An 11152-nucleotide genomic window follows, 5' to 3' on the forward strand; every position below is an offset into this window, starting at 1 on the left:
TGTGGCTATTCAGACCTTTTATAGAGTAACAACAGCACATAAAAATTAGTGTTTAGGCATCTGAAAGAAAGAACTGGTATTTTTGCAGCTTTGAAAAGTATCGAAGTGTTTCACAGGTAATTACTCTACTGTCAAATTTGTTGACAAGCTGTGTATTTGTAGGCAAACACGGAAACCACTTGTAACACCAGGTCCAACAAACAGCCATGAGGTGAATGACTAATTAATATGAAGGATTGTTGGACGGTTTACTAGGAAAAACTCCCAGTTTTCTCCAATAGTATAATGGGATATTTTAAGATAACCTGAAATGTCTCATTGTAAAGATGGTATCCCCAACAAGACAGCATTCCCACAGTACTAGAGTGCTAGTGCCTTGGGACATTCTCCTAATGTGAAAGATGCTATACAAATGTAATTTGTTGTTGTTGTTGTATCATATTGGAATTTGAGCTCAAACCCTAATCATGGAGGAGACAAGAGGAGAGAATGTGGAAACTAGAAATAGATTAAGGTGTAATTTTACTAATGTGGCCAGAATCCTAAATATTATAGATAGAATGGACCATAATGATATGTTTGATAGACTCAAGAAAGGAGAGGCAGAACAGACAGTTCTATTTTAACTGCTTTACAGAGAAGGTGAGTAATACGTGGAACCATTTTCCCAGGATAGTGTTGCAATATGTATCTGAGTATCTGAGATAGACAGAAACGGTAGTTAGGAAATGGGGACCGGCTAGACGGACTGTAATGGTCTTTTCCTGTCATACATTCCAGTGTATTCCTATGAAAATGCTGGCACAATAGTTTAATATCTGCACCGTACTCTTATGCAGATGTGTACAATTTTAAACTGCAGTTGTATAGAACAAAGCAATGCTTCAACATGCTACAGACTTGGCACAGAACTTCTGAATCACAGGAGAGCTGATCCATGCAAGAAATATTTAACAGAAGCCAACTTTGGTTTGAATGAAGAAGGTGTTGATGCTGTTTGAGAGATGATAATATTTCTTAAAGCAGTAAGCTGCTGCACTCCAATTGTCAGATTTAGTTAAGGAGAAAATGGTCCATTACTTCACTGATATATATTCAAATATGTTTCTGTGATTAATTTTTAAAAGACAGAAACCAAAATGTTTTTGTTTCCATATTGTTTCTGCACAGACTAAATGCTACTGTTCTTTGACCTTTTCTCTGCATACGTCTTTTCACCAGTAACCTTGATCCATTAAGTAACAGACTTTTGGGGGAGATTGGTAGCTGGTTTGGGAATAGGAGGCAGAAGGTGATGATGAATAGAGTAGCTCTGTCTAGGAGGCAATGACGAGTTGAATTCCATGGGGAACTCTAGGCTTCTGGGTTTCATGTTATTCAAGCTACAGTATTGATAAATGATAAGAAGGAGGATGCTGCTTGTAATATTGTGAACATACTGTTGACACTAATCTATGTGGTTAGTGATGGGTGTGGAGAGATAGCATTGAAGGATATCTAGATCAATTAAGATGGATTTTAATGTAGATAAATGTAATGTACATTGGAACTGGAAACATTCAGACACGATGGAATGATATCCATAAGCAAAGGTGGAATAGGACTTGGACTTGATTGCAAAGTATCATTTACTGTTTATAGTCAATAAAAAGTTGCTATCACCACAGCTTATGACTGAGACAACAACAACAACAACAAGATTTCATTTATAGAGCGCCTTTCACATCGGGAGGACATCCCAAGGCGCTGTACAGTTGGGTCAGGACCCGAGCAGGGGGGAAATGGTCAGGATGAGGGGAGGGAAGGGAGGGAGCGAGGAGGGGGTAGAGAGTCGAGAGGGGAGCTGAAGGCACGGTCAAAGAGAAAGGTCTTGAGACCGGTCTTGAAGGAGGAAAGGGAGGAGGCGGCGAAGGCACTGGGGGATGGAGTTCCAGAGCCTCGGGGCTGAGAGGCTGAAGGCCCGACCACCGATGGTAGGGCGGTTGGGGCGGGGGATGTGGAGCAGACCGGAGCCAGAGGAACGGAGGGTACGGGCAGGTAAGTAGGGGGATAGTAGGTCGGAGAGGTAGGAGGGAGCAAGGCCGTGAATGGCCTTGTAGGTGAGGATGAGGATCTTGAATTCGATCCTCTGGGGGATGGGGAGCCAGTGGAGGCGAGCGAGGGTGGGAGTGATGTGGTCCCGAAGCCTGGTGCGGGACAGTACACGAGCTGCAGAGTTCTGAATGACCTGCAGCTTGTGGAGGGAGGTGCCGGGAAGGCCGGCGAGGAGAGAGTTCCCATAGTCCAGCCTTGAGGTGATAAAGGCGTGGACCAGAGTTTCAGCAGCGTGAGGGGTGAGGTAGTGCCGTAGTCTGGCGATATTCCGGAGGTGATGGAAGGCGGTGCCAGTTGTGGCGCGGATATGAGGGAGAAAGGACAGCTCAGGGTCGAACAGAACCCGAGGTTCCTGACTGGCTTTGAGAGGTGGAGAGTGCAGCCTTGGATGCTGATGCTGTCAGCGCCTGAGGTGCGGAGGCGCTGACGTGAGCCAATCAGGAGGGCCTCAGTTTTCGCACGTTGAGCTGAAGAAAGTTGTCTCTCGTCCAGGACTCGATGTCGGACAGGCAGGCTGTCAGGACATCGGTGGTCGTGGAGTTGAGGGTAGAGGAGGAAAGGTAGAGTTGGGTGTCATCCGCATACATGTGGAAGTTAACCCCATGTCTGCGGATGATGTCACCAAGGGGGAGCATATAGAGGGTGAAGAGGAGGGGACCGAGGACAGAGCCCTGAGGGACACCGCACGAGACAGTGCGGGGGGTGGAGGAAAAGCCGTTTGTGGAAACAAAATGAAGACGGTGGGAGAGGTACGACCTAAACCACTCAAGGACAGGGTCTTGAAGGTTGAGGTGGGAGGACAGGCGGTGGAGGATGATAGCGTGGTCGATCATATCGAATGCGGCCGATAGGTCGATGAGGCAGAGGGAGCCCTGGTCGCAGATGGTCAGGATGTCATTGGTGACCTTGACCAGGGCGGTTTCTGTGTTATGGGCAGCACGGAAACCCGACTGAAGGGGTTCGAATAATGAATGGGTGGAGAGGAAAGAGCGCAGCTGGGAGGCGACAACTCTTTCAAGGACCTTGGACAGGAAGGGGAGGTTGGAGATGGGCCGGTAGCTTGATAGCTGCGACGCATCAAGGGAGGGTTTTTTCAAAGTGGGAGTGATGGTGGCAGTTTTTAGGGGAATGGGAACAGAGCCAGAGGAGAGGGACAGGTTGATGATGTCTGTGAGAAGTGGGGCAAGGAGGTGGAGCTGGGAGATAAGGAGTGGAGTGGGGATGGGGTCAAGGGAGCAGGTGGTGGGTTTCAGGGACAGGATGAGGTTGGTGACAGAGGGTGGGGAAACGGGTTTGAAGGTGTGTAGGGGAGGATGGGTAGGAGTCAGAGTGTGGGAGGGAAGGGGTGGGGGTGGGTGGAAGTTGGAGGGGAAGTGACCGCGGAGCGGATTCCCTTGATTTTGGATTCAAGGAAATCCAGCATCTCCTCGCAGTGAAGGTTGGAGGAGATGACCTGTGCGAGGTGGCAGGGGGGGACGGAGGAGTCGGGATGTGGTGGAGAACAGAAGCCTGGGGTTGTTCTTCGCCTCCAGGATTATCCTGGAGTAGAAGGACGACTTGGCCGAGGCTAGAGTGGAGCGGTAGGTTTTGAGGAGGTCCAGCCAGATTTGTCGGTGGACCGTTAGGCCAGATTTGAGGCAGGTGCGTTCAGCGGCCCGCACCTGGCTCTTCAGTGAGCGGAGGTGGGTGGTGAACCAGGGGGAGGAGCGAGAGTAAGAGACAGTACGGGAGGTGATGGGGGCAAGAGTGTCGAGTGTGGAGGAGAGGGTGTTGTGGAGGAGGGTGAGAGCAGAAGAGGGGTCAGTGAGGGTTGAAGGCCAGAGGGAGAGGAGTTCAGAGGACTCCAAGGCAGCGGTTAGGGATTGTGGGGGTAACTTCTTCCAGCGGCGGTAGAAGATGGTGGTGGGTCTGGTGGAGGTAGGGAGGGGGGTGGAGGTGGTGAAGGAGATGAAGTGGTGATCGGAGATGGCCTTGTCGGTAATGGTGACATCCGAGACACTGAGGCCCCGGGTGATCACCAAATCGAGTGGGTGGCCGTGACTGTGAGTGGCGGAGTTGATGTGGAGAGAGAGGTTGAGCGAGGAGAGCAGGGAGGAGAAGTCCGAGGAGATGGAGCAGGAGGGGGTGAAGTGCAGGTTGAAGTCGCCCAGGATGATGAGGCGATCAGAGCAGAGGCAGAGAGATGTTAGTAGGGTAGAAATATCAGAGATAAAGGTGGGAGAGGCTTTAGGGGGCCAGTAGAGGAGAAGGATTTTGAGTGAAAGGAGGGGTGGGAGAGGGTGAGGTGCTCAAAAGAGGGGAATGAGCCAGAGGAGTAGGGGGATAGGGCAAGTGGTGTCCTTGAGATAAGGGCTACACCACCGCCACGGCGGTTGGGGCGAGGGATGTGGTGGGAGGTGTAGGCGGGTGGTATGGCCTCCGTGAGGGGGAAGGTGTCGCTTGGGGTGAGCCAGGTTTCCGTTCAGGCCATGATGTCAACGCTCTCATCAAGGATGAGATCGTTGATGACCAGGGCCTTGTTACAGAGGGAGGACATCAAAAGCAATGGAGAGGTTAGGGCAGAGATTCCCCAGAATGAATGATGAGATTCCAGTTATGTGGAGAGACATTAAAAGTTGGAACTCTTTTCACTGGAACTGAGGTTAAAGGGGGAATGATTATGAACAATTTTGAATAGAATAAATAGAGGGCAAATATTCCCACTGCTCCGTATAAATTGAGGAATAGTACCAAGAATAATGGAAAAGGTTAAAAGCTTCTTCTTTTACACAGAAAGCTATTATAATAAGGAATGTTTTACCATAAGTGACTGAAGTTGAGTCCATAACAATCCCTCAAAGGGAACTGTATAACTACTTGAGGAAAAATAATAAAAGCTATGGGGAAAGAACAGAGGAATGAGATTAGAGTAGATAGCTCCACTGGGATGCTTTTATTCCCTGCCTCATGACCTTAGCTATTCACCTTGTCAAAACCTTGTTAAAATCCTTTGTAAATCTGAATATATAACATTTACTGCATTTTCCTTCTTCACCATAGCATTACCGTGTTCAAAAAACTCCAGGATTCCAGGAGCCTCATTTTGCTGAATCCATGCCTACTGCCTTTTTTCACACTGTGATTTTCTAGGTATTTTCCCCACAGGGTGAGTGGGTGAAATTTCACTGACTGGTATGTTTTAGAATAGGAAGCAGAAGGCGGTGATAAATGGTACATAGCTCTGGCTGGAAGCTTAACTCTAGCCTTAATCTTGGCAGTGTGTACTTATAACACAGAAATCCCAATATAAGTGCACACGGCAAAGGGTAAGAAGCATTACCGAGCTGCGGAAATCGTGTCTTTAAATAATTTAGAAGAGTTTTGCTACATCTAACCAGTCACGAGATGGGTCTTAAACCACTTTTAAATAAGAAAATTATATTTCCCACTTTCCAGTCTTCAGGGATTTATATCAGTGTATCAAATGTATAAAAACATTAGTTAAATCGTTAACACGATCACAAGATTGGACCTGATGAAGGTCCTTCGGCCCACCTGATCTCATCCTTCCAAGACGCCCACCTTACTGCATCAAAGCTGCTTTTTAAATGAAACTAGTGTCCTGGTCTCTACCACTTTTCCTGGAAACTTGTTCCAGTCATTGATTACCCTCCAAGTAAAGAAAAAATCCCTGATATCTGTCCTGAAATTGCCCTTTACAACTCTAAACGTACTGTCTACTGACACGATCTATCCTAAAGAAATTATTTCAGTTTATTAAAGTATTGCATTTAATAGATATTGGCAGATTTGTGAGCCCAATATCTTGCTCTCACCCAATGTCTAGCTCTGGGAAGTTAGACCTTCACATGAGAGAGAGGGCAATAGAAGGTTTTGGGTGGGTGTAAAGCGTGGGTGGAGACTTGTGCGGAGTATAAACACTGGCACAGATGGGTTAGCCTGAATGACCTGTTTCTGTGCTGTACATTCTCGTTTTTTGTAAATCTATTGCCACACGTTTTATACGTTTGCTATCTAAGTATCTGTCTATCTCTCGTTTTAAAATTCACAATTTTTCATACACGTTTTAATATATTTATATCCTGAGAAAGTATGTAGAAAATAATGACTCAGGTATTTATGGTCAGATACATTTTAAGTAAACTGTAAATTCAGAATTAAAAAAGGATGTTGTTGTGGCCACTCTCCACGGTGATCAGTGTTATCACTCTCTGCTAGATGAATATTAACCCTAATATTAATAAGATTAAGGCTAGGGTTAATATAGGGTTAAATGCCAAAGTTCAACTCAAAATCAGTGGACAGATGTTTTCATTTTTCACAATTCAAATCCACCATGTAATGAATATTAAATAAATATTACGACGTCCAGAAAACATGAAAAGCGCTATGTCAAATGCAAAGATTATTATTATTATTTTATGAAAATAAATGATCATTCACCCCCTATTGTGTTTCTCCACAAATGCACAGTCACTACACTTTACAGTATATGCTGACATGAAAGGCACTACACCAAATACAAGGATTATAGTTAATACACAACTATTATTAATAACAAAATGTTTATATTACGGCTCTGAACTTGAATGCTGAATAAAGCTGATGGTTTGCATTTTATTGTTTGGATTGTAAGAAACTCTATTGACCCCATGTCAGGTGGATGGAGGCATCTTTACAATGTGCTTATGGTTAACATTTCTCCATGATAATGATTTAGAACTGATTACCCTGCAATCAACGCCAGCTTTAGAAATGCCGAAGTTCAACTCAAAATCAGTGGACAGATGTTTTCATTTTTCCACAATTCAAATCTACCATGTAATGAATATTAAATAAATATGCTGAGCCAACGTTTGCTTGGACACTGTCCTGCAGCACCCTGCTGAGAAGGGGCGATCATTCTGGTCTCTCAGCATGGTCCCATTGGAGGTTAACCTGTTTCCAAATAGTTCTCCTAGTCATGGTTCCGAGCTCCTGGGTAAGCAGTGAAGGGGTTTCCATTTGTGAAGGTCGATTTGTGGTAATCTGGGGAAGTTGCTGGAGGGAGGGATGGCTCCAGCCTACACTGACCTGTTGCTGAACATCTTGGAAGTGGAATCAACGTTACGCCGGGCATGTCTATTTGTCAAAGCCCCTAACATGAGGATCTGGATTAACCGTTTTGTGCTGAGTCATCTTGGAATGCAACTTTGAATGACAACAGCTTGCATTTATATGATGCCCTTCATGTAGGGAAGTGCCCTGGAGGGTTTGAACATAAAAATCACCGGTGTTTTTGGTTTGGAGCATTGTTTTCATAGGTTGTCTTGATGCACATGGGGGGATCTGCAGGATATGACCTTCATGTTTCAAGGCATTTTTTTCCAGCACTCAGGCCATTTAAGTGTCAGCTTCACTCAGCTGGTAGCACTTTCACCTCAAGGTCACAAGGGTATGATTTCAAGTCCCAAGTCACATCGTGACTATCGCAGTGTTAGCTGAACTGGCTCCAGGGTGACATTCTTGACAAAGGAATGTCAGAACGAATCGTCTATAGCAATCCAAATAATATGGTTCCTGATCCAGGCAGATCGACAGTTCTACACAGTACTGTTGATGACAGACCAGCCAGCTTGGCTTATCGCTGGTAGGACTTGGGCCGCAGACCAGTCAATAGGGATAGGAATTCTTCCCAGTCAGTTCCTGTTAACCCTGCTGCCAAAACCCTAGGTATGATGATCCTACCTGGACAAACATCAGGAAGCTCACCAGACACTGCTGTTAATGGCAAGCTAATGGCAAGCTAGCTGGTTAATCTCCAGCTGTACTCCAATGCACATGATGAAGTCCCCAAGCCTTGAGGATTACCAACCTGTGCCTAACCCCCGGTATAATTAGGCAAACAGGATGCAGCCCTCCTGGAAGAAAGTGTACATTCCATTCCAAGTGTCCATTTCCAATACAAGTGGCATGAATGGAACTCTCAATCTGGTTTAGATACTCTTAAACTTTAGATGGATTTCCGCAAGTGTCAGATACCTGACTGACCAAAAAAAATCCCAAATTGGGGACTCTGACATTGGTCTCAGCTGACATTCCAGTGCAGAGTTGGGGGAGTGCTGCATTGTTGCAGCTACTGTCCTTTGGATGAGATATTATAACCAAAGTCCCATCTGCCTGTTCAGGTGGACATTAAGGAACCCATGGCACTAATCGAAAAGAGAAGGGCCCAGTATCCTGGCCAATAATCCTCCAATTAATTGGTTATTTAGCTTCTAGGTGTTGGTGGGACGTTAGTGTGGGCAAATTAGCTGCCACATTTGCCTATAAATACACTTTATGCACTGAATTTTCAGCATGATCCAACATCCTCCTCCCTATAGAGGACCAATGCACTATGCCTTCATGTACGTCTAGTTGCCCATTATTTATAATAATAAAATTTCTGTATTTGATAGAGCGCCAGCAGCGTCAAAACAACTCCAAGCACTTCACAGGGATTTTATTAATAATAATAATCCTTGAAATTGATATAGTGCCTTTCATGTGTGTGTGGGGGGAGGGGGGAGGGGACAAACGGACATATCTCAAAGCATCACACACTGTAAAATGTTTGTAAGTGAATGTGGCAGCCAATTTATACACAACAATATGCCACACACAGCCATGAAGTGAATGACCAATTTTATCTGGGGGATTGTTGGCCAGGGCACTGGGAAAAAAATCCTTTTCTTTTCAAGTAGTGCCATAGGATCTTTAGTGTCTAACTGACCAAGCAGATGGGACCTTGGTCTACCATCCAATGCAAAGTACAGCAGTTCCAACAAGCAACAACAACAAAATTACATTTGTAAAGCATCTTTCACATTGGGAGGAAGAGGTGGAGGGATTGCGGGATGGAGTTCCAGAGAGTGGGGGCAGAGTGGCTGAAGGCCCGCCCACCAATGGTGAGGCGAGTGAGGAGGGGGAGGTGAAGAAGGCCGGAGCCCGCTGAGCAGAGGGAACGGGCAGGATGGTAGGGGATTAGAAGGTCGCAGAGGTAGAGAGAGCAAGATCATGGAGGGCTTTGAAGGTGAGAACCAGAATCTTGAACTGTATCCTCTGTGTGATGGGAAGCCAGTGGAGTTGGGCAAAGGATGGGGGTGACAGGATCACGGAGCCTGGTGCGGGAGAGAACACGGGCTGGAGCCTATGGAGGGAGGAGTTTGAGAGGCCGACAAGCAAGGGGTTTGCGTAGTCAAACCTTGATGTAATGAAAACATGTATGAAGGTTTCGGCGGACTGCGGTGTGAGACAACGGCGGAGCCGGGCAATGTTACGGAGGTGGGGGAAGGCAGAGCGGGTCATGGCACGGATGTAGGGTAGAAAGGATAGTTGAGGATCAAACAAGGCGCCAAGGTTCAGGACTGGCTTAGTAAGGTGGAGTGTGCATCCACGGATAGTAACGCTGTCAGCGCCTGAGGTGGGGAGTCAATCAGGAGAGCCTCGTGACTCCCCACCACCCCATCCAGCACTGCACTGGAGTCTGCCAAGACGAGTTTAAAGTCTCAATGTGGGGCTTGAACCCACAATTTTCTGACGCAGAAACCTATCAAGCCAGACTGCCACCTTTTTTTTGCTTTAAGCTTTAACGCGTGACTTTGATTTTATTCCATTTGTTTTGCTTTCACAAATTATTTTTTGTTATTTCTTCTTCCACAATTGAATGATTTCCACCTCTTTTGCATGTTTTAAAATGTTCTCTTTCTTAGAATGCAACCAAAGGACTGAATATTAAGAACAGGCCTCTGGAGAAAAGACACATGTCTTTTGTTAACCTTTCACCTCACAGAATAGCACCGCATAAAACACAAGTCCTGATGATAATCATGTTAACATCTGAAGTACAGCAACACAAATTTAGGCAATTAGCCATGTCCAAGTCACAATCAGTGTAGAATCAGCAGACATGAGAATAATTCTCCCACAGACAAAGAAACAGCAAATTCAGTTATTTATGCTAACATTAGCTCGATCTAGTTTTGAATCCTGTTGGGCAGCTGCTTTCAGCTCACATTTTTAAAGAGGAATGTATTCATTTGATTTGTAACATTATCCAAAGAGCATGAAGCAAAACATCTGTAAACATAGTGGCTGCTCGTTGTTTCCATACTATATGCCTTACAGCTGCTAGTCAGATTCTGCCTGACAACATATACTACTGGGGAATTATTGTGGAACCGTTAGGAGACCTCTACAGACCTCTGTTCTGCTCTGAAATTAGATTGTGATAGAGCAGAGTTAACTATGGAATGACACAATAATTGACCACCTCTATCACATTTTGGTGTCAGAGATCACAAAAATAATTTCTAATGATGTTTTGCACATAATAATAATCCTTGCATTTGATATCACGTTTTCTTACCTTATCACGTCTATCACTTATCACGTGATAAGTGCCTTATCACGTCTTCGAGACATCTCAAAGCACTTCACAGAATATACTGTAAAGTGAATTGACTGTATTCTTTGTGGATGATACATCTTATCGTTCGACCACAACATACAGTCACATAATTTTACAGTGTAAAGAGCTTTGAGACATCTCGCTGACATAAGATCTATATTAAATGTATTATTAGTAGTCATGCTATTTTAATGTTTAAGCGCTCTGAGACGCTACCCTGCGTGGAGGCCGCTATATAAGTGCAAGTTGTTGTGGTACTTATCAGATGATGTCAAATACTCAAGTATGGCACCAGCCTCCTGTTCGTCCCTCGCACCCTCAGACCCACCATCAGAGGTCGTGCTTTTAGACACTACGCCCCGAAACTCTGAAACACTCTCCCTCAATTCCTCCTCCTTGCTCTCTGTCTTCCTTTTTTCGGCACCAACACCCCCCGGCTCAGAGTCAGGCTCTGCCATTGTTAAGCGCTCTGAGACGCCACTCTGGGTGAAGGGTACTATGTAAGTGCTAATTCTTGTTGTTGTCATGATGTAAAAGTGACACAAGTCTGAATTAAATGCTAATTGTACTTTAATGTTCGAGTCAGAGTCTGTGTCAAAATAGTCAATGTTTGAAGTCTTGTGATCA

Source organism: Callorhinchus milii, unplaced genomic scaffold (assembly GCF_018977255.1).
Source record: "Callorhinchus milii isolate IMCB2004 unplaced genomic scaffold, IMCB_Cmil_1.0 Scaffold1, whole genome shotgun sequence".
Classification (NCBI taxonomy): domain Eukaryota; kingdom Metazoa; phylum Chordata; class Chondrichthyes; order Chimaeriformes; family Callorhinchidae; genus Callorhinchus; species Callorhinchus milii.